An 11,148-nucleotide genomic window follows, 5' to 3' on the forward strand; every position below is an offset into this window, starting at 1 on the left:
TCCTAGCTCCAAAAGGGAAAGCTAATTTATCCTTCTTCTACCTTTCTGTTCTATCCAGGCCCTGAACAATTTGGATAATGCTGTTCACATTGGTTAGGGTGGATCTTCTTTATTCAGTCTCCCGACTCAAATGCTAATCTCTTCCAGAAACACCCTCTTAGACACATCCAGATATAATGTTTTGCCAGCTATTTGGGTATCCCTTAATCCAGTCAAGTTGACACATAAAATTAACCATCACAATAACATTATGACTTGAACTTTGAAAAGTGAGTGGAATTCTCAAGTATTTACATTTACCATAAGGCAGTGCCCCGGAGTATAAACCAAGTACCATGACTCTCTTCTATCTTAAAGATTATTAAGGCAACTCTTTTTTTTTTCCTTTCTTTCCTGTTACCACCCCTGCCAGAACAACAATCCCAAAGTATTTCCAGTATTCTCTCTTAAAAGACCAAAGAATTCTACCAACAAGGTGTCTCATTGTCCTCGCTGAAGTGTTTGAGAGATAGGCAAGAAAACAGGGCTCTTCTCCCTCAACTGCAGATTCTGATAATGTCAACAAGGAGGTAGAAAAATCCTGTTGTTCCCGAGCTTATGTTTTTGTCCAATTCTACATTGCTTGATATACTTCTAGGACATGCATATCTTCTGCTTCTGACTGTGATGCAGCCTGTTACCCTTCTGATGGCTGAACCTTAAAGTCATCTTCCCTTTTTTCTTAAGAATTCATGACAGTCCAATATTTTTGATTAACATAAAAGTCATTTTTGAACTTATATTATTTTTACAGAATACATCTCTTTAGAAAATTTACAAAGATTTATAAATACACAATGCAATGTATAAATACAGTGTACTCATAAACATACAATGCATTGTGTGTTTAAAAATGTTGACAAATTGCCACCTCTGTAAGGTGGCAGAGAGCATGCTCAGAAAAGTCATTACCAGAGCCATTTCTATTGACTAATATATGACCTCCAAAGAATCAACTGTCAGAACAAGAGAAAACAAAGTGGGAAACCACAGAGACTAGGGAAAGTACGACCCTGGAATCCCCTTACCTGTATTGTCTACTTGGTCAGAGTGAATGCTTTACTTACTCAGCTTTGACCTTGTCCATTTGTTTTACTTACTACATATTTCCAATTCACCAGCCATTGCTAAGTATGCAATACAGCCCTCATTTCCTAAGAGATATGAATTCCCCTTTAAAACAGAGTTATGTGAAACTCAAAAGGAAATAGTTTGTTGAGCAAGGATGTGAGTCGGCAAAAACTGGAAGGTGAAGGGAAAGGTTGGATTGTCAGTAGAAGGGGCACCTTGGCTCTAAGTCCAATCAAATTTTACTTCTTTGGAAACAATGAGGGTTTAACAGGAAGACCATTTCAATTAGGGCCAAGATATAGAAAAGTATGGCATAAATGTGGATTACTGACATGACAAAAAGATTTGGGGAATTAGAACACATTTTCTTGACTTATGCAGACTGATTTCATTAATCAAGTAAACCTAAGTAAGTGATTGGCACAATGGAGGTGTAAATATAATTGTAACTCTCAAATTTACTACTTGTTAGTTCTTGATATTGGCCTAATTTTGATTCTTAGCCATTAATTATATACAAGTCAATGAAGATGACTTTTACTGTAGGCATCAGAGTTTAAATTAAAAAACAGGAAAGGACAAGGACCACATGCCTGGGAAGTTGGGCTGAGAATATGAGGATTAATTCTAGAACTACAGTTGAAGGACCCAGACTGTCTTCTTTGACTTCCAGCATAGCCTCTGATAAGGCAGCGGATAGTGATATAGGTTGGCTTTTCCCAGTTGTCTTTCCTTCCCGTTGCTATTTCTACCACCTCCTAAGCAAAGTCTGAAAGAACTAGGAAAAGAAAGAAAGCAGAAGCCCTGATCATTTCAAAATGTAGGAGTACAAATTTGTATTTTCACTTGTAACTGCTGTGTTTTGTTGGAACTTTTTATAAAGTTCTGGTTGAAGGTAAATGCTTCCTTATAACCTCATTTCTTATACCTGTGAATACTCATAGTTGTCTGTCAAATTTCATTATCTCCATCTTCTATGGCAGTAGAGTAATTGCCATGTACTTGGCTGTCCAACAAAGCATTGAATTTCCAGGCCCACCTTTCCTTTAGGGGTGGCCCTGGGACTAGGTTTCCACCAATGGAATGTAAACCCAATTGATGTAAAACATTTTTGCCTCCCCTCTCTCTTTGGCCCTAAGCTTCAACTCCACCCCTTCCAGCTAGCTGGGATGATAATGACTAGATCAAACGTGAAAGGCACACATTGAAGGTGGGAAAGAGAGCCTGAATTCATGAATGAGCACATCAAGCAAAGACATCCTCCAACATGGAGTATTCACCTCAGCCTGTCAAAGAAGAGACAATAAGCAAATCTGCTCATAAGTCACCTTGTCCTTAAGTCTTCTGTGGCAGCAACTTAGCCTTTCACCCTAACTCATGCTATACTCAATCACATTTAAAGAAGACACGATAAAACTGTTTTACAATATATCTTAAAACCTTTTTTTCTCTTAACTGAAACATGCAGTCAACTATTATTAAGTAAAGCAGAACTCTTCAGAACAGCAGAACATAAAGTATCTATTTCCTTTTTAAAATTTCATCTCTTAGCCTTTCCAAAATCTAAATCCTACACGTAGTCTTAATAATGATTTTTATTACTATGCAAATATGCCCTAAGTTTAATGTGGACTTAGAATTTGTACGGCCTCCTCTTCAGATCTCCTGCATGAGGGTACATATGAATAACCATAGCTAACTGTGGCTTCAATTCCTACCTGACCCACTGGTAGTACCAGAAGTCCCCAGAAGTCTTCAATTATTATTTATGTTGTCTAAGTGAACTTTCTTTATTCCCCTTATTCTTCAGTTATTCTAAAGCAGTAGAAATAGCTTCCTTGTTTAGGAAACTTTTTCAAAAGAAATTGTAAAATGTCAAAAAGGTTTGATTTCCATAGTTGAATTAAATTACAGAAATAACAAAGAATGCAACTTCTATCATGGGCATTTGTGTGTACTAAACCATCACAGAAAACCATTCCCTTACTTGTTTATCTTCCACGATAAAAATACCTGAAGTCAAGAAATAGGTCTGTCTTGTTTGCCATTTTTCTCCCAAGCACCTAGCACAGAGGTTGGCCAATGTAGATACTCATTAAATGTTTATTAAATTAATAAGTAATGCTGATTTTTTTCTCAGTAACAAGGTCAATAGCCATTTTTACTGATGCTGAGTCCTTGTGAAGGTGTCGAGTATATACATCTTGGTTCTGGGAACAGATAACAGGCATATGGCAATGGGTGTGATAGGAATATAGAGTGTGCTTTGGATGGCTCATGATTGATTACTGCTTCCAAAGGTAACTACTTGAGACAGTGAGAATCACAAGCGAGAATTCACTCAACACTTCCTGGATTTTTTTAGATCCTAGATGCTATTGACTGAATATTTGTCCTTTCAATTCTAAGCGCATATATTGCAATTTCAACACCAATGTGACAGTATTAAGAGGTGATGCTTCTGGAGTTGATGATGTCTTGAGGGCTCAGCCCTCATGAATGAGATTTGTGCTCTTATAATAGTGGTCCTATGGAGCTGCCTCAACCCTTCTACCGCATAAGGACACAGCAGGAAGGTGCCATCTATAAACCAGGAAACAGATTCTCATCAGACATCACATCTGCCCGGTGCCTTGAGTTTAGGCTTCCCAGCCTCCAGAACTGTTAGAAATAAATTCTGTTGTTTATAAGCCACTCAGTCTATGGTATTTTGTTATAGTAGCCCAAATGAAATAAGATGTTAGTTATGGTATTTATACTTCTTTAGGGTCTATTACCTGGCCTGATGCAGTCAACTGTCTTCAGGCTTAGTACAGATGGTTAGCATATCTAAAGATAGTTCATAGATAGGATCAGGTGTTTCTTCACAGTTATCAATTTACTTCCTTTCTGTTTCTAAACACTTTGGCAAAATGTGGACCAGTGATTTGACATGACTTTGTTTCCACAGGAAAATTGACTAGTGATAAAACTAGTTAGTAAACTCTACTAACTAGTATCAGAATTACAGTGGCTCCAACGAATTCAACTTCTTTTAAAAAATTATTGATGCCTAAACTGTTTTTGTCTAGTTACGATCTCTATTTTGCATTTTGCTTTCTCATTCTTCTTTTCTCTTGGCTCTCAGAAGGAGAGTGGAGCTAGCTAAAGGTCCAAAACGTGAAAATAAAAATATAAAGAGTCAAGATAAAGGATGCTCCAGGAATTAGTGATCATGCTAGGGCACTAACTGGCAGACAGGATGCACTGCCAATGGCCAGTTGCTAATCTGGGTTAGTTTGGGTTGACTTGGGTTTCTGCACTCATTCCCTGCAGCAACACTGCTGCCCAACATCAAACAGATACAAAATTGTATTTGTAGTGTGTGATTCCTCTCCACTCACCACCACCTTGGATTTTTCTACTGCAACACCATGGCCAAGGCAAAGGACTATGAATTGAGAAAGTCCAGCCTCATAAAACCCCATGCGAATAGAAAACTAGCAGAGAGGCAAGCAGGACTAGCTGGAAATCGAAACATACGGATCCAGCAACCTCTGCTGAAACAGTCCTGTCAGAAGAGAGTAGGTATTGTGGTCTCCTGTAGCTCATTTCTGGAAGGCAAATAATCAGAGTGGTTCAGCACTCTTGTAGTTCAGAAACTCTTTACCCTTCCACTTCCCAAATTTATATTGCCATCAAACTTGACCTGAGCCTGGGGATATTGCTTCCTACCTAAATGGGATTACCCACAAAAGCCTTAATATAGTGCAGGTCACATAGCAAATTACCAACAAATGCTAGCTATTATCATCAGTACTGTTATTAATTTTAGCCAGGTGTTCGCCCTCAGGTACTGAGAGGAACCAATTTTGGGCTGAGATCCAAGTACCAACTGTTACTGTCATCAAACAAATATCTGTGATAGCCTAAGTACAAGATAACCTTTCAAAGGAGTTGAGTCTAATGGGATTTTTTTTTTTCATGTCTATTGCCTTATTTCCAGTTGACAGTCCTTGTGGCCAAGAAAATTACCACTGGAAATATAAGAATTACAAACTTTCATTTAATAATAAAAGAAAATGCATGTTTCCAAAAAGCTTCATGGTACTCAGATATACTAAGGGATTTTATTTACCTACTGTCTACATTTTCTTAGAATCTGTCTTCATAAAATCAGATCATTCAGAAATTGTATGGAGGGAAAAAAAAGGAAAGAAAAATAACTGCAAGGGTGTGTAAGTAGACACTCAACTCATTAGCAAGCAATATCCAGAAAAGACAGTTACCATATGGACTGCCATTACTGAAAAACTTCTTTCTCCTATCAAGGGGAGGGGGTGCTAAGAGGCTCTAGGATGGTTGTTAGAATGAAACATCATGCTTATTCCTACTCTCCGAAGTAAGTTCTCCACTCTCCCCACCTACACTCCTACCATCCCCCACCCCACCGCCGCCCCCCCCTGCAGCCCGTCTGAGAGAGGCTGTTGCCTTTAAGGCTTCATTTTCTTTGTGAGCCTTTCTGAATGCTAATGTCTTTGCGACTCATTAACGGGGTTAGTTGTTTTGCACTCTGAGCACCAAGACATCACATCAGGATGAACTGGGGCAAGGCAGCTTCCAGAAACACACCTGGGTCTCTGGGCAGTCATCTGCAGGCGATTGCCTCCAGGTGTTTGCCAGTGGGAACCCGTTGAAAGTCAATGCAATTTAGAGCAATTTCTCTGGCAGTGGAAATTAACCTGCAGGAATCTGCCGGCAACAGGTGTATTTCAGGGCAGACATACCAGTGTCCTGCACTGTGGAGACAGGACTTTGACTACCAGGTGTAGTGCAGAAGGCTGGATAATTGGAGGAGGCAGAAAATTAGTGCAGAGAAGATGGCCAAATTGCAGGTCAGCATGGGTTGGTGTAATTATTGGTTAACCCTCTCCTGCCTGTTAACCAAAAACTATTTGTGTGTTTGAGGAACCGGGAAATCTGCACTGAAGGGGCAAGAATTATCACTCCCTGCTCAAGCCAACTGAATTTTTTGATAGCTAAGATTTTCAGCAAATTGTTTTTGGTTTAGTGTTTGATACTCAGACGATTGCCAGGAAAGCACAGGAAGAAGTGAACTTTAAGTGCTTGAAAGCCTCCTGACTCAGAAACAAACATAATTTTACCTAGTGTGTTTGCCACTTTTTACCTCTTTTGAAAAGACTTATAGGGAGGAATGCACATAATAAGGAAAGGGCATCTATGCTGTGTACCTCCAATTCTCCTTGATAGGTATTTCTATCTTTTTTCTTCTTCTCTATGGGCTCACAGTGCGACCCCTTGATATAATTATCTTTTCCTAAGTTTTTAATATCTATTGTTCCTTCCACTTAACTTAGTTGGTTTAAATAGCTTTGAAATTAAACAAATTAAACAAAGTCCTGAACTGAACAAATTTCTAACTACAACATAATTTTACCACCAAACCTTAGTATTGATTTAATATCCGTGACATACAGTAATGGAAACTGTGTGATACAGGCTTTTGGCTCTCTGATCTAAAGTTTATAATATTCTTTGGAAATAAATAAAAATGTATATTTATTATTGTCAAATAAAGTGCCACCATAATTAATGATTATTATGAAAGCAATTAATTTTTTTCTATAAAACCAATTAAGTGACATTTTCAAGGAATTAAACAGGGAAATCGATTTATAGTTTTGAGGAATATTTATAAAGTGTTGGATAGATAACTTTAGGAGGGACATATCCTTTTTTCAGTCAACACATACTTATAAAATTTAAATTATAGAAGGCAAAATAATTGATATTAAAATAAATTATGATTTTAGTCTTTGTTAAATTTTTTAATATAGTATTTATAACATTAGATGAAATTGTATTTAAGTGTTTTATTCAGTATTTAACTAATTCTATTTAAGCCAAGATGCCTGCCAAGAAAAATTCCTATTTGGAATTTTTCATAAGTTTTGAAGATGAATTAAAAGCAGATGTCAACTTTGCTACCTCAAAATTTTAATGAGGAAAATTTCCCAAGTCGTTTATATTTGATCCAGAAATCATAATTAAAATGGAATAAAGGAAATTAAAAAATACTTCACATATTTTGTTCTCACTAGTCAAATTTCAAAGCAACAGACATTGCAAGACAACTTTAAGAAAATAATTATTAATACTTACAATTTTGAGTCTACGGAGGTTAAACATGGTGTTTCAATTTTGTCAAGCTGAATATTTCTGTCGAGTAGTTCTCAAAGTGTGGTCCCTGAACCTGCAGGCTAGTATCACAAGAGGTGAGAAAATAAACATAGTGGTTTTTGCTAGGAGCCCTCCAGTGATGCAGAGGGTGTGCCAAAGTATGAGAATCACTGCTTTAGACTGCTGACCATTTCCAGTAGTTTAATAGGAAGAATTTTTGAAAGATGCCCTAGCTATAAATCTGAAGCAGAAAAGTTTCTCTAGAAAAGAAATAGGTGGCCCGATGCAGTGGCTCACACTTGTAATCTCAACAATTTGGAAGGCCAAGGTGGGAGGATTGCTTGAATCCAAGGGCTCAAGCCTAGGCAATAGAGTGAGATCCCGTCTCTACAGAAAACAAAAAGTTAGTTGGGCATGCATGACTGTCGGGAGGTGGAGACTGGAGGATCACTTAAGCCCAGAGGATTGAGGCTGCAGTGATCATGCCACTGCACTCTAGCATGCACGACAGGATGATCAAAACCCTGTCTCATAACAACAACAACAAAAATTGCTGAAATATGTGTTTCTGAATTTCTTTCTCCTGACTGCAAAAAGGTAATTGGTATTAGCAAATGTGCCTATTGAAAGCAAGTATACTTTAGTATCACAAGTGTACACTGTAGTGATGGTGAGTACAAGCCAGCAGCTAACAGTCTTTAAAATAAGTGTTCTTGCACAACAATTTCACTTTTTAAATTTGACTATCAATGTTTTAATAATAGAATTGTAACTATAATTAAAATATGTGATAATTTCAAATTTATTCTTTTCTTCCACATGTTCTCTTCATGACGGTAATGTTCACTTTCAATTGACTATTGGTTTTAACAACTGGCTGTTCTCCACTGTACCAAAAGGTATATTTGGTGTAGATGTAAATTATAGTTTCCTTAACAAATCTGAGCCAGAAAGAAATCTCTTTGGTTTTTTCATACATGTATGTAGACCCCTTTATTATTCTCTACCTTGTATCCTTACCTGTTTCTTTCTTAGCATGTTCTGTAATTTATAATTACTTTTTCATTTGCTTAGTGCATTGTTTGTCTCTCCTAAGTAGAGACAACCTCATAAGGTAGAGACATGTTTACTATTTTTTTCCTAACGTGTGGGACTGTGCTTAGTTCACAATCAGTACTCAATTGTTGAATTGTTGAATGAATGAATGCATACATTGATGCATTAATGTGTTCAATTAGGATAATTGAGTGCATGATATATAAATCAGATGCCAAAGTACATGGCAAATGCTCAATAAATGCTACTGTATAATAGTTGCCAGTTTCTCAATATGTAAAGTAAGTGGTTATACAGCTCTAACATTTACAAATTGAAGGGTTCCCACATGTAGTTCGTCAGATATGCATCCTTTGGTGGACTATGTAAACATTAGTAATGGTATTTTATATATAATTGCTGTAATTCTTTTATTTCTTTTTTGTTTGTACATATTTATGGGATTCATGTGTAATTTCGTTATATGCATGGATTGTGCAGTCTAATCAGAGAATTTTAGGGTATCCATCACCCAAATAACATACATTGTACCATTAATCAATTTCTCATTATCCTCATCTCCATGCCCTATCTTTCTGTGTCCCTATTACCTATAATTCCACCTCTACCTCCATGTGAACACACTTTTTATCACCTATGTATGAGTGATATTTTGCTGTGTAGCAGCTTTTTAGTTTAAGTCCCATTTGTCTACTTCTCTTTTTGTCACCTCTGCTTTTGAGGTCTTAATAATAAATTTTTTGCCTAGACCAATGTCCAGAAGAATTTTCACTACGTTTCCTTCTATTATTTTTATAGTTTGGGGTCTTGTGTTTGAGTCTTTAATCCATCTTGAGTTGGTCTTTGTATATGGTGAGAGAGTGCCAGCTTCATTCTTCTGCATATGACTATCCAATTTTCCCAGTACAATTTATTGAAGAGAGTGTTCTTTTCCCAGTGTATGTTCTTGTTGGCTTTGTCAAAGATCAGTTAGCTGTAAATAAATGGCTTTATTTCTGGGTTCTTTATTGTGTTCCATTAATCTGTGTGTCTATTTTACACCAGTACCATGCTGTTTTGGTTACTATAGCCTTATAATATAAAATCAGATAATGTGATGCTTTTCACTTTTTTTTTCTTTTTGCTCAGGATTGCTATGGCTATATGAGCTCTTTCTTGGTTCCACATGAATTTTAGGTTTTGTCCTAATTCTGTGAAAAACAACAGTGGCATTGTGTTAGGGATTGCAATGACTCTAGATTAGTTTGGTCAGTATGGTCATTTTAATGATATTTATTCTTCTGATCTATGAACATGAGATGTTTTCCCATTCGTTGGTGTCATTTTCAATTTCCTTCGGCAGTGTTTTGTAGTTTTCCTCATAGAGATATGTCACCCTCTGGTTAAATTTATTCCTAGGTATTTTATTTTCTTTGTTCCTCTTGTAAATGAGATTGCCTTCTTGATTTCTTTCTCAGCTAGATCATTATTGGTATATAGAAACATTACAGATTTTTTTACATTAATTTTGTATCCTGCAACTTTACTGAATTCATTTATGAAAGCTAAGAGTTTTTTGGTGAAGTCTTTAGGTTTTTATAGCTATAAGATTATGTCATCAGTAAACAGAGATACTTTGGCTTCCTCTTTTCTAATTTAGATGCCTTTTATTTCTTTCTCTTGCCTGGTTGCTCTGGCTAGGACCAAAAGAGGGCATCTTTTTCTTGTTCCAATTCTTAAAGGAAATAAATACTTTCAATTTTCCCCATTCACTGTAATGTTGGTATAGGTTTGTCAAATATGGCCCTTATTGTTTTGAGGTTATGTTCCTTCTATGCCCAATTTGTTGAGGGTTTTTATCATTAAATAATGTTAAATTTTATTAAAAGTTTTTTCTCTATCTACTGAGATGATCATTTAGGTTTTTCCCTTTATTCTGTTTATGTGATATATTACAGTTACTGATTTGCATATTTGAACTATCTTTGCATCCCTGGTATAAAATCCACTTAATCACATTGTATTATCTATCCCATAAGCTGTTGGATTCAGTTTGCTATTATTTTGTTGAGGATTTTTGCATCAACGTTCATCAGTGATACTGGTCTGTGGTTTTCTTTTTTTGTTATGTCCTTGTCTGGTTTTGGTAATCAGGGTGACACTGGCCTCATAGAATGAATTAGGGGAAATTCTTTCCTCCTTAAAGTTTTGGAGTAGTTTCAGGAGGATTGATACAGTTTTTTTGTGTGTGTTTGGTAGAATTTGGCTGTGAATCTATCTAGTCCTGGGCTTTTGTTTGTTGGGAGATATTTTTATTACTAATTCAATCTTGTTACTTGTTATTGGTCTGCTCATGTTTTCTATTTTTTCCATATTCAGTCTTGTTAGATTGTATATTTCCAGAAATTTACTTATTTCCTCTAGGTTTTTTATTTGTTGATAATGGTCTCTGATGATCTTTTGTATTTCTGTGTTATGGGTATAATGTGTTCTTTTTCAGTTCTGATTTTTGTTTATTTAGGTGTTCTCTATTTTCTTGGTTAGTCCAGCTAGCAGTTTATCAATTTTATTTGGCTTTTTGAAGAGCCACTTTTTGTTTTGTTGATCCCTTGCATTGTTTTCTTATTCTCTATTTCATTTAGTTCTGCACTGATCTTTGTTATTACTTTTCTTCTGCTAATTTGGGGTTTGGTTTGTTATTGCTTTTCTAGTTCCTTAAGGTACACCATTAGATTATTAATTTGTAATAGTTTTACTTTTTTAATCTAAGCAGTTAATGTTATAAACTTTCCTCTTAGCACTGCTTTTGTTATATCTCACAGG

The sequence above is a fragment of the Colobus angolensis genome, unplaced genomic scaffold (genome assembly GCF_000951035.1).
Source record: "Colobus angolensis palliatus isolate OR3802 unplaced genomic scaffold, Cang.pa_1.0 Scaffold186, whole genome shotgun sequence".
NCBI lineage: Eukaryota > Metazoa > Chordata > Mammalia > Primates > Cercopithecidae > Colobus > Colobus angolensis.